The sequence below is a fragment of the Tupaia chinensis genome, unplaced genomic scaffold, assembly GCF_000334495.1.
Source record: "Tupaia chinensis unplaced genomic scaffold, TupChi_1.0 Scaffold139218_1, whole genome shotgun sequence".
Classification (NCBI taxonomy): domain Eukaryota; kingdom Metazoa; phylum Chordata; class Mammalia; order Scandentia; family Tupaiidae; genus Tupaia; species Tupaia belangeri.
The window spans coordinates 1,257,282-1,270,500 of NW_006199107.1; the positions used below are offsets into that span (position 1 = coordinate 1,257,282).

General features: G+C 34.9%; 1 protein-coding gene across 18 annotated transcripts in view; it reads right to left on the reverse strand.

Annotated features, from left to right (window-relative positions):
- Positions 1 to 13,219, reverse strand: part of ZBTB20 (zinc finger and BTB domain containing 20) — an 885,897-nt gene that overhangs the window by 254,551 nt on the left and 618,127 nt on the right. The window contains exon 7 of one of the 18 annotated variants that reach the window (XM_027765660.1): positions 8,006 to 8,105. The exons of the other annotated variants lie outside the window; for them this stretch is intronic. The gene's annotated coding sequence lies outside the window, so the exon portion shown is untranslated. The remainder of the gene's footprint in view (positions 1 to 8,005; positions 8,106 to 13,219) is intronic. 18 annotated transcript variants of the gene reach the window in all.

Sequence of the window (13,219 nt, forward strand, 5' to 3'; positions counted from 1 at the left end):
TATATAATTATATATATATATAAAATAAAGAAAGCAACAATATATATTTTATAAGAATTCCAGAAGAAGAAATGCAGTTAATGGGAACAAAATTAAGGAAAAGATCATAGCTGAGACTTTTCTAGAATTGAATATTAAGATAAAAATCATACCCTGAGCTTATGACAGCTCAAAATGAAGTCATACTCAGATACATTTCAGGGAAACTATGCAACATTAAAGATATGTAATAGAAAAACTCTTAAAAGCTATCAAAAGGAAAAAAGTTGATTTCCTATAAAGAGGTGAAAATAGATTGATAATGTACTTCTCTTAAGTAATTGATTGAATTCTTAAAATGCTGCACAGAAATACACAGATAAGTTGTTATTAAGATGTAAGACAAGAACAAACAGTTTTAAACATATGAAGAGTGTACTCCACAGAGCTCTCGGTGAAGATTACTAAAAGATGTAATTCAACAACAGTAAAAGTGAATCCAGGAAGGAAGCCATAGCATTCAAGAATACCAGTTGATGTACTAATACCTGAAGTATATGAACAAATATGTACATTGATTATAGAAATCAATGATAAGCACCTTTTTTTTCTGAGAGATTTTTTTGCTATAGGGCGTGTGTGCAAGAAACAGAGAGAGACAGAAAGGGAGAAATCACCTCTCCCACCGCCTGGGGATGGCCAGGTCACAATCTCTTTTACTCCTCTCTCCTTTCAGGATGTCAGGCATGCACGCACATTTGCCTGGTATGAGTTGCAAGCCATGGGTCTAGGACTCTAACAATGGTGGACCTTGTGCGAGTTCAGCACCTTAACCATTATGCCATCTGCTGGCCTCGATAACAACTTTTGTGTATGGTTAAAGTGGTGGTTAAGGTACTGGATCCCACATGGCCAATTCTGCAATTCAAATCCCAGACCCAGAGCTTTGAAAAACATGCCAGGTGTGTGAGCATGAGTACCTAAATCCTGAGAGGAGAATGGAGGAGAAGAGATTGAGGCATGGCCATCCACCCTGGGGGGTGATTGCTTGTTTTCCCTTTGTCTCTGAATTGCAAGCTCATGTGCCCTATAACAACAGCAACAACAACAACAACAACAACAACAACAACAACAAAACAAAGAAAGAAAGAAAAGAAAACCAACTGGGTATTATTAAAACTCTATTGGGATCAACAGTTAGCATAATGGCTATGTCGCTGGACTCCCATGTAGTCGGCCTTGGTTTGAGTCCCAGACATGGTGGCTTCATGCCAGGAGAGTGTGCATGCGTGCCCAAGATCCTGAGAGGAGAATGGAGAACAGATTGTGGCGTGGCCATCCCCCCTGGGAGGTGATTTCTAGCTTTCTTTCTCTCTGTCTCTCTCTTTCTGGCGAGCACACGCGCCCTATAGCAAAAACCTCTCCAAAAAAAAGAGAAAAAAAAAATCCTCTATTCAACAAGATTGGGACCAGCAGATGGTGTAATGGCTAGGTGACTGGACTCCCATGTAGTCGGCCTTGGTTTGAGTCCCAGACATGGTGGCTTCATGCCAGGAGTGTGTGCGTGTGTGCCCAAGATCCTGAGAAGAGAATGGAAGAGAAGGGATTGAGGCTTGGCCATCCCCCTGGGGGTTGATTTCTTGCTTTCTGTCTCTGTCTCTCTCTCTCTGTCTTTCTGGCAAGCACATGTGCCCTATAGCAAAAAGCTCTCCAAAACAAAACAAAACAATTATAACAAGACTGAAACTTAGTTGGTAGGTAAAATATGTCATAACTGTATATTTTGAAGCATATAAAAGGAAATTTTCCATCATGAATATACTGTATATTAGTCCAGTCAAAAATATTACCATAAACATCATCCTAGGTGCATTTTTTAAAATGCCAGAACAATTTAGAAATAGATTTTATTTTTATTAAATAACATGTATTTAAGTATAAACAGAAAAATTCTAGAATGAGCAATAAAGAAATAAAATAAGCCATCTGTAGGTTTCAAGCCCAACAGTAAAATCTCTGCACTGTGTAAAGTCCCAAAAGGAATTTCAAAAAACAATTTTTGTGATTAAAACCATATAAAACACATCCTCTCATTATAATGCACTTAAATTTAGCATTAATAATAAAAATAGAACAAATATGTTTAGAAAGTAGAAACATACACTTAAAACAGACATTACAATATACTTAAAATTGAACAAATATTCATATCAAAATATGGTATGCAACTAATGAGAAACAGGAATATTTAAAGCCTGAAATAAATTCACTTACAAAAATAAAAATAATTAAAAATAAATGAGTAATAATTAAATTCAAAAATCTAGAAAAAATAAAAATGGCCTAAATTATAGGAAAGTAGACAGAAGAAAATAATGCTGGTAAAACATAAAGTAATGACAAATAATATAACTAATAAAGTAGATAAAAAAATGAAAAGCCAGTTTTTTGCAGAAGGTTAATGAAATAAGAAAATGTCTAGCAACTAATATCAGAAAAGAAAAAATGGCTCAGATAAAATCTTACTTACAGTGGGGATACAATTTAAAGATTAAAAATTTAAAATCATAAGAAAATATGAATATTTTTATGCAAATAAGTTTGAAAGTATGCATGAACTGTGAATGTACATTTTTTTCTAAAAAAAATTACCAAAAATTGACTTAAGAAGAAATAGACTAGTTGCATAAGCCAATAACCATAAAAGAAATTAATCTGAAATCAAAAAAGTCTTCCTAACACTACTGACTCCTTATTAAAAATATATGCCAAGCCTAGATGCAAGTTTAACCAAATATTCAGAGAAGGAAATCCTTATAATATAAAAATGATTTTAGAAATAGAAAAAATAAAAGTGTATTCAACTTTATGAAGCCAGTATCTTTAGGACACTAAAACTCTAAGAATATAGTTTAAAAAAAATGAATATTAAAGACTCATCTCCCCAAGCAAATATACTACATATGATAAAATATCAGCAAATTAAATTCAACAGTGAATTACAAAAATATATCATGATCAAGTTGAGTTTTTTGGGAGAGGAATGTAAAAAATGTTTAATATCACAAAATGTATTATTAGCACATAAAATATTAACATATTAATGGGAAATTGTATCACATTATTGATGCAGAAAAATGGATTAGATGAAATTTAACTAGTATTCCTGATTAAAAACTTCCTTAACACAGTAATTTTGACTTATCAAAATCTCAAGCAAAGAAAAGATTTCCAAAATATTTTTATTCAAGAAACAAAATAGATATTCCTAATATCACTACTTCTATTTAATACTATATACAGGCATACTAATTGATATTGTGGGTTTGGTTCCAAGTCACCACAAAAAAGTGAATATAAAAAAATTTAAATGAGTCATACATTTTTTTCCTAGTACATATAAAAGTTAAGTTTACACTACATTGAAATCTATGATGTGTGCAATAGCATTATGTCTAAATAACAATACCTTGATTTAAAAACTTTATTGTTAAAAATGCTCATGATTATCTGAGTCTTTAGCAAGCCATAATCTTTTTGTTGTTGAAAAGTCTTGCCTTGATGTTGATGGCTGCTAACTGATCAGTGTGGTGATTGCTGAAGGTTGGGATGACTGGGAATTTCCGTAAATAAGACAATAATAAAGACTCCTACACCAATTGACTCTTCCTTTCACAAAAGATTTCTCTGTAGCAGTTAACACCGTAATGTTCACAACTGTTTCACCAATAATAGATTTTACCTTGAGAAATCACTTTGCTCATCTATAAGAAGCAATTTCTAATTTGTTAAAGTTTTATTATGAAATTGAAGCAATTCAGTCATATCTTCTGGGTCCATTTCTAATTCTAGTTTTCTTGCCAGCTTCACATCTGCAGTTATAATACCTTCTCCAGTGAAGTCTTGAACCCCTCAAAGTCATCTACACTAGTTGTAACCAATTTCTTCCAAACTCCTGTTAATTTTGATGTTTTTACCTCTCCTCATGAATCATAAAAGTTTTTAATGACATCAGGAATGGTGAATCCTTTCCAGAAGGTTTTCAAATTACCTAGACCAGATCTAGAAAAATCACTGTCTATGACAGTTAGAGCCTTACAAAATGTATTTTGTAATAGACAACTCTTGAAAGTCAAAATGAGTCCTCGATCCATGGGTTGCAGAGTAGATGTTAGGTTAACAGGCACTGTGCTCACTGAAACATTAAAAACCATTATCCCCTTCTAACTCCCATCCTCCATTGAGCAATACATAATAAAATGGAAATACAGAGAAATATCTGGTATTAGTTGACCCACTTAATCGTGGGCTTAAAATGCTGTCCTACAGCTTTGTTGTTTCATTAACAGCACAGAGCAGGTTTAGCATAATTCTTAATGGTCCTAGGATTTTTAAAATGATACATGAGCATTGATTTCAACTTAGAGTCACCAGCTGCATTACCGTCTAACAAGAGAGTTAACCAGTCCTTTGAAGCTTTGAAGCCAGGTATTGACTTCTGTTCTCCAGCTTTCACAGATGCCCTGAAGATGACATCTTCTAATACACGGCAGTTTGTCTATACTGAAAATCTCCTGCTTAGGGTAGGAAACTTCATCAATTATCTTAGGTACATATTTTGGAAGACTTGCTGCAGCTTCCACATCAGCACTGCTGTTTTTTTTTTTTTAAAGAATTATTTTATTTAACTTTATTTATTATTATCATTATTATTTTCCAGTTTGATCAGAGAGAGACGGAGAGAGAGAGAGAGAGAGAGAGAGAGAGAGAGAGAGAGAGCAGAAGTGAGAAAACAAGCCACCAGGTCCGAGACTTGAACTGTGGTTGGCCATGTGGGAGTCCAGCGCCCCTATCCACCATGCCACCTGCCGGCCCCGAGCACTGCTATTTTATCTTGCATTTTTATGTTATGCAGATGACTTCTCTCCTTAAACCTCATACTCCAAGTACTATTAAACCTTTCTTCTGCAGCTGGCTCACTTCTCTCAACCTTCATAGAATTGTAGAGAGTTAGAGTCTTGTTCTGGATTAGTCTTCAGTTTAAAGAAATGTTGTGGTTGGTTTAATCTATTCAGATCACTAAAACTTTCTCCATGTCAGCAATAAGATGTTTCTATTTTTATCATTTGTGTTTTCACTGGAGTAGTATTTTTAATTTCCTTCAAAAGCTTTTCTTTGTATTTGCAACTTAGCTAACTCTGACTCAAGAGGTTCAGTTTTTGGCCTTTTGGCTTTTGACTAATTCTCTTCACTAAACTTAATAATGTCCGACTTTTGGCTTAACGTGAGAGAGATGTGTTTCTTCATTTCAGATGAACACTTAGAGACCACTGATTGGTTATTAATTGACCTTAATCAAATAGTGTTGTGTCTCAGGAAATAGAAAATGCTGAGAAGAGGGAGAGAGAGAGAGGAAAATGGACTGTCAACAGTACAGTCAGAATGCCACAACATTAACTGGTAAGTTTGCTGTTATGTAGGTGTAGTTTGATGGTGACCCAGCACAATTACAGTTGTAAATCAATGATTACTGATCATAAACCATCATAATATACAATAATAATGAAGAAGTTTGATATGCTGCAAGAATAACCTAAATGTGAAACAGAGATGCAGAGTGACCATATGCTATTGGAAAAATGCTGCCCAGAGACTTGCTTGATGGAGGTTTGCCATGAACCTTCAATATGTACAAAGTGAAATATCCTTGAGGTACAGTAAAACAAAGTGTAATAAAACAAGGCATGTCTAAAGAGGTTTAATAATGTGACATGACAGTAAAAAAGAAATAGAATATTTAAGAATTGAAATTTAAATGAAAAGCTGTTGTTTACTGATGAAAATGTATATGTATGTATAAAATACTTAAGAGAAAATCTGCTTACCAATTTACCTATTAGAAGTAATAAGACAGCTCAGAGAAGTTCTCAAATATATGCCAGTAGTGACCAATAAATAATAAAATGGAAAACCGATTGCATAAACATCCAAGTTTTCTAAGAAGAAATGAACAAACTAGGTTCAAGACCTTTATAGTGAAATTTATAAAACATTATTAAAAAACTGAAGGAATTAAATAAGTAGAGGATATAATATGTTAATCATCAGAAAGATACAAATTATAAAAATGTCAATTGTCCCTGGATAATTTTCTAAAGTCAATGTAATTACAAGTAAAAATGTAGCAGGGCTTTTACCAAGATATATCAACTATCCTTAAAATTCTTATTGAATAGCAAAAGGCCAAGAAGAGTCAAGATTATTTTAAAGAGGAACATGGTAGAGCAATTTACTTTACAAAATAAGAAAAATATTATAAAGCTATGGTAATTGAAGCACTATAAGGTTAATACAAGGATAGAAAAACAGTCAACTGGATGAAATAAAGACCCTAAAAATGACTTGATATAGACAAATGAAGGCATTACAAATTAGTCAGTATAGAATCACTAAGTGGTGCTGGAATAACTGAGTAATTCATATGAGAAAAGAATAAAATAGACTGCATGTCTTATATCATGAACAAAAATGAATTCCAGGAAGATAGATCTAAAGGCAAAAACTTCAAAATGATTACCAAGAAATATAGGAAGGGTTCTTTATGACCTTGGCATATAGAAGGATTTCTTAAATGACATAAAAGCACAAACTGTCAAGGAGAATACCAATATGTGTAATTGCATTAAAATTAAAATTAAAAGACTTTTTAAAAAGTAAATGCTACTAAATACATACTTAAGAGAAACTACAAATTGGGAAGAGATATTGGTAATCTCTATTGCCCAAAGTATGAAAATGCAGAATATTAAAACACTACCAATTAACACCCAAGACTAAAATCCCTCCAAAATAACAACAGCCAAACAAAGCCCAAAGAAAGATGAGCACATGACATAAATAGGCAACACAAGAGCACATCCTCCTGTCATATAGGTGAAAAAAGAAATTTAAATAAAATATTTAATCCTCATTACACTTACAAAATATTTTAAAAGTCTATCATTACAGATGTTGTGAAACATATGAAGATGCTCTCATAGATCTCTAATGAGAATATACTTGATTTTACAACACTGACTAAAATTCAAACAGAAAGAACCAAAACATGTGTTTCTGTAGATTTGGCAGTCCCATCTCTATGTATTACATGTGCATAAAGATGTTAACTGCAGTACAATCTGTGAATGAGAAACATTGAAAATAATGTCTAACATTGAGAGAACCAATCAGCAAATTTAGTGATATATACAGAAGACACACAATTTACGTAAGCCACAATACATGGGTTACATAAAACTACATCATGATGTCAAAGGTCAGAATACTGTTGCTTGATTTTACCTTCTGTTGAAGCTTTCATGAGTTTCACCTGCAAGGGGGCAAAAAGAACTCTTCCTAGCTACTGTAAATATTCTGTACTTTGCACTGGATATTGTTACATGGATTTATAGGTAAGCTCATCAAGCTACACTATTTGTCTGCTTCACTGCATATAACTTAAATTGGAATAACAGAAGATAAAAACAGGTTCAGAAACAAATGTTCCAAGTTATTAAGATTTATTTAACCTGGGTTCTGGATTCTTGCACATAATAGTATTCTTTATATTTTTAGGTGTTTGAAACAGTTTACATTAAAACACTCATAAGACAAAGAACATTGTTTTTTCTAACTAGAAATAATCAAAGTAAAGGAAGGCACTAGTATCATCTTCTCTTCACTGTCCCCACATCCCAGGATTATTAAGCATGTCATAGCAAAGTATACTTGCAAAATGATCATTTGTTGAGTCTAAAGCAAAACTCAGTTAATTTCTTGGTTTAGAACCTTTGTCTTTCTTAAACGAGTCACCAGAGGAGTCAATAGGTGTTAACAATGCACAGAGATCATCATTTAACATCTATCAACTGATGGAGTGGGGGTATGCACTGCTAAGCACTTTTTTGACTCAGTAGATGATTAGTAGTTAATATTGCTATCTACTCATGAATTTCACCTCTGACTTGAAAAAAGAAAAAGACAATACCTTTTCAATGCTGCATTTTAAGTGGACCACACGGAAAGTAAAGTTTTATTCCAGTCAATTTTCTTTCTCTTACAACATAGAGGAAAAGTGCCAGCCACTGCTACTCTCGCCACCAGCCACGGTACAGATGTTTGGAAATGCAAAAACAGAGAAATGAAACAAAAAGAAAACCCTCAAAAATAAGTTTTGCATAAATGAAAAATAGAATATATAATTATTGTAGCTGTAAAAAGGTAAATGCACATTTTATTTTCCTCTTGTGTTAAACAAAAAGAACCAAAACAAACAAAAAACATTGATGTTTTGACTTAATCAGTGTTTTGTTGAAACCAACAATTACAAGGACAAACTCAAACATAGATAAAGTGGGAATAAAAAACAGATTTCTTCTAATCTGATAAAAGATTTTTTTCATCTTCAAGAGTGTTAGAATATGACCTACTTAAATGACTACTTTTTTAAGGAGCAGACCCATTTAAAAAAAATATTTTCATCTACTGAAATGGAAATGGAGTGTTTCTTTGAAATCTTCTAAGAGAAAAAAATTAATTGAAATAATAAAAGTTCATTACACTACTCATATAGAAAATAGTTTAGGAAGAAATGTCTTGAAACTGTTCCAAAGCACATTCCTTAGTTGGCTTAGCCAGTATGAAGTCTTAGTTACTACCACAGCAAATGTCCCATTATATTTAAGCACCTCCATGCAAATTATCAAAATAAGACAGTCTTTGTTTAAAAGAAAGCTTTAAAAAATACAGTGTAATCTCTCGGGGGTTACTGCCTGAACTGAAAATCAGACCATGTTTTTAGATCTAGCTTTGCCATAATCCTGTTGTGTATCTTGGTTCAGTTTAGTAAACGTTACTGGGTCTTAATATCTATATTTCTAAAGTGAGATTGTGATCTAAAGTAATGACCTGATCATCAAACTCCTTTCCAGTTCTAACATTCTATCATTCTAATGAAATTACTCTAGCAGAAGAGTTTTGTTTTCCTTCTTCCCTTCCTTACTTTCCTAAAATAAATAGACAAATAAACAAATAAGTAAATAAACATTGTAAATACACACTAATAAGCTACCCTTCTGAATAGGAAGCTAGAACAATTCTTTTTCTTTTTTGTTTCTTTTTACCATTATCTATTCCCTAACGTATATTTAAAAAGAGAGTTCCCATAAAAAGGATTTTTATTTTTTTCTGAATCAAAAATAGAATATAATTTCTTTGCCATTTAAGGTCTATTAAGAAAAAAAACACACGAAATCATTATGGAAATTCTATTAGGGACATAAAAAAGAAAAAGTCAGTAAACCTCCATTTCAAATTCAAATTGTTCATTCACATATTTTCTGTTGCAGAAACTTTAAGTGTTGCCTCAAACTATCTTCACTTTCTTTTCCATGGACATCTTTAACTGCAAAAACCCAAACAGGACCTTCTTCTTGCTCCCTCTACACCTGCCCTTTGAAGTATTTGTTTCACCAAGCTGAGGTATAGATTACAGCATGAGATATTTTGGATGAGAGCAAAACATTTCATCTGGGAGACCGAAATGGATCAACCTAGCAAGTCTAAAAGAAAGTTAAGCACTACCACTACTTTGGCAAGAAATTTGGTTCTCATGACTAAATAATAATGATCATTATTTTTACACAAAACTTTAAAAAATGAAAGCTGAAAACAAGTCTGAGAATGCAAGTTTTTCAGGTCAATATTAAAACTAGACAAGACAGTATCAGTGCCCCCTTAACAGACCCGAAGTGTCTAAAGAGAATACAGGGCACCTGACACCTGAGTGAATAAGAGAAGCTCAGCTTTATGAAAAGACCAAAGTCCTGGGGCAAATGCTCTATTGTCCCAAGTGCTGATAAGCCTATGGCCCCAACCAAGGCAGAATCCTGGGGATGCAGAAGGCAAGGCTCCTATTACAGGCTCCAGCTAGGCTCTGTGTGCTGATAGGCTGGGACCTACTGGACTGCACACTCAGAGAACACCAAAAATGGGTCCTGGAGAGGAAGAGGGCTCCAAAATGAGAAAGGCGAGTCAGAAGTTGAACAGTGTATGAGCACTCCCTGCTGGCAGCTGAGGCTGGAGATGTACAGACCAAGTCTTGGAGAGGCCTGCCTAATGTTTCTGTGAGGAGGTTAATGGAGATACAATGCTTTTCAGGGGACAGCAGCCTGGCTCTGGTTAGATTTAAATAGCCCCAAGTATGCTGAATGAAAAAGAGGAGGCTACCAACAGAAGGCCTGAGGCCTGGCAATGTCTCCAACGACTGACAAAACCTATGTGGTAGCTGGTGTACACAATTTTCATTTAGGTCTCTCGGCTATTAACATTCCATAAAGTATTCATAGGCATGTGTGTGCATGTATGTGGGATGGATGTGTGAGGAAATGAATTTGTGTTCAATTCAGTTTACCCCTGTAAGAGCAATTTTTAAGACAGTTCAATGTGTTCACAACATTTATGAATAACTAGGAAATCCCATTTATAACTCTGATGGCATTGCCTGGGATGTCCACTATACCATTACACCCAGGGTCCAGACAGGTAATCTTTGCACATCTATACAGGCCTAGGGCATCAATAATGTCATCTCTCAGTGCTCTGCTCTGTTAGGGTTCTTCTACATAATAAAATGAAGGTCAAAATGGCAGTCTGCTAAAAGCGGCAGTATTTCAGTTGCAGGAATAACTCGCTTGTCATCAACTTGTTAATGCAATAGTCAAACATTTCTTTGACATATACAGTATCAGCTAACTTCAGCAGATAAAGGGTCTAGAACAGGAAGATGCTGCAGATGCTTTAAGCTCAGAGGAAGGCTTAGCAGAGCCAAAACGTCAGCAGGGCCTGTTTGTTCCATACTTTCCATCGGGCTCTGTGAAAGAAATGTTAGATTACTGCAATGACAAGTTTGTGACAAGCAAGTCATTTGTGCAACTGGTGCGCTCCTGTTTTTATCTGTTTACCATTCAGACTTGTGAATGCCATTTCAAGCACTTACAGGATTTCTGGCTCCCATTAAGGGGAAATGGTTCCTCCATGTTTAGAATTTTCTGCCTCAAAGAGAATTACTAAGCAATTATTTATCCCTGTGGTCACAGTGTCACACAAAAGCACTCTTGAGTTGTTTAGTTAGACTCTGAATCATGAAATGGAGTCCTGAGGACTGGATAGCTTGGAGCATCAGAAATTTCTCATCTAGTTTATTGGAATCACTACAAAGCAAGCCTGTGAGAGTCAATAAAATTGTGGCCAGCTTAAAATACCTTGCTCTTTCTCTCTAGGATCCTATATCAAGGCCATATGGTTCAAGGCACATACACTTATTTGTAACGAGTAGATCCCGAGAAGCTGAGGCCTGGCAATGTCACAGACACTGACATGTGATCTAACACGATAGTTTTGGTGACAAGGGCCGCTTTAGCTGTTGAGAAGGAAATTTACACTTCTTCCTATCTTCTGTAGATAACTACAGAGCCAATACCAATCCAGAAACATTTTAAATATGTGGTAAAAAAATAAGATCATAATATAAAATGAACACTTGGGATCATCTTCTCAAGGATGACTTTCTCACAGTAAATGGAGATCCTGGTAGATTTAGGAGCAAGAATTCAATCTTCTCATTAGATTCTTTGTCAGAAGTAACTGAGTAACATTTGGCAAGTCACATTAATCTCCTGGTTAGGTTTATAAATAATTCTAGACAAAGCAGGAAGAAGAGGTTTTGAAGCAGGGACCTAGGTACTCACAATATCTGGGGAAGCCAAAACTAGAAAAGAGGGTGGAATGTCAAGGGCCAAATGGAAAGCAATGAAGTAAAATGAGGCAGAGCTTGGAATGGGTGACTAGAGAAGGCTATATTGTGTCATTGGAAAACTCATGACACATTTTTTCACAGAAAAACATAGAAAAAAAAATTGTAACTTTTCCAATGACCCAATAGAAGATTATAACAGTCCTCGTTGAATAAAAATTGTATCTTAAAAATCCTTTGCCAGATACTTCATGTGTTCCACAATTTACCTGTGTAATTCAATCTTTATTATTCTATGATATAAGATTCTCTTTTTTTTTTTCAGATGTAGAAACAAAACTTAGGGGTTTAAATACTTTCCCATAAATATGCAAATTGTGGAGAGTTTAAACTAGTTTTCCCTCACTCCAACCACTTAACCACTCAAGAGTTAAAGTCATCTCCACTGCCTTCAGAAGACTTTTTTCCTCTGGTTTTACTAGAAAACATTTTAATCTGTAAGTGTAGAAATTCAAGACTTTGATATTAAGGGGCCAGTGAGAAGACTCTGGCTGTAGCTGTGTTGAGATCCTCTTAGGCTTCATGACGATGTCATTCTTCTCCCTGGGCCTGACCTGCTCCTATTGCAATGCACTGGGGCAAAGAGAAGAGTGATTCTGACCTAACCATGGATCTCCGTGCTGTGAGAACAGGACATTTGGCAGCAGCTCTTACATCTATGCCGACTTCCTTTTCTCTGTTCAGGTATATAGCTTTAGTTAGCTCTCCTCTTTGCGCCCATACCATCCCAGGAGCCTCCTCTTGTCACTTGTCTGCTGTCCTTTTTAAATTGGGAGAAGGAGTGGACATGTTTCTTACCATGACAAGGATCACTCACGCTCTGAACGTTGCACAGAATATATCTTTTGTTCACTTTTCTGCTATTCCCCTTTAATAATAACTTTGTCATAAGTTCCATTTGTAGGTAATTTAGAAACATGCAAATCAAACTGGTAAACAAGACTTTGCAGCTACTCCATTTTCAAATGCATATGTGTCCAAATGGTGGAAACTTCTGAGTGAGGGACGTCTCCTGAATATTACATGTCCCATGGCTCTTTCCTACTATGGAGGCAAAGAATAAGCTCAGTGAGATCTGTATTATATTCTCTAATTCCTTTTTAGCATGTGTTCAGAGTGGGCAACAGAGGTTTTAGCTTGCACAACTTTTTTTCTTCTATAGTATTTCTACATTTTTACTTCTTGGGTTCTCCCAAACATAGAATTCTTGAAAGATACTAGAAAATGACCACATGCCTGTAGAATCATAAGATCAACAGGCAATTATGTGATAAAGGATACTGAAAAATAAGTGGAATGAACCTTGATCTGATGCCCCCTGTGAATGGGGGTGAATCACAGTTTCAAGACTGTTGGGTGTTTCTCTCCTCTCTCTCCTTCTTTTGCTCA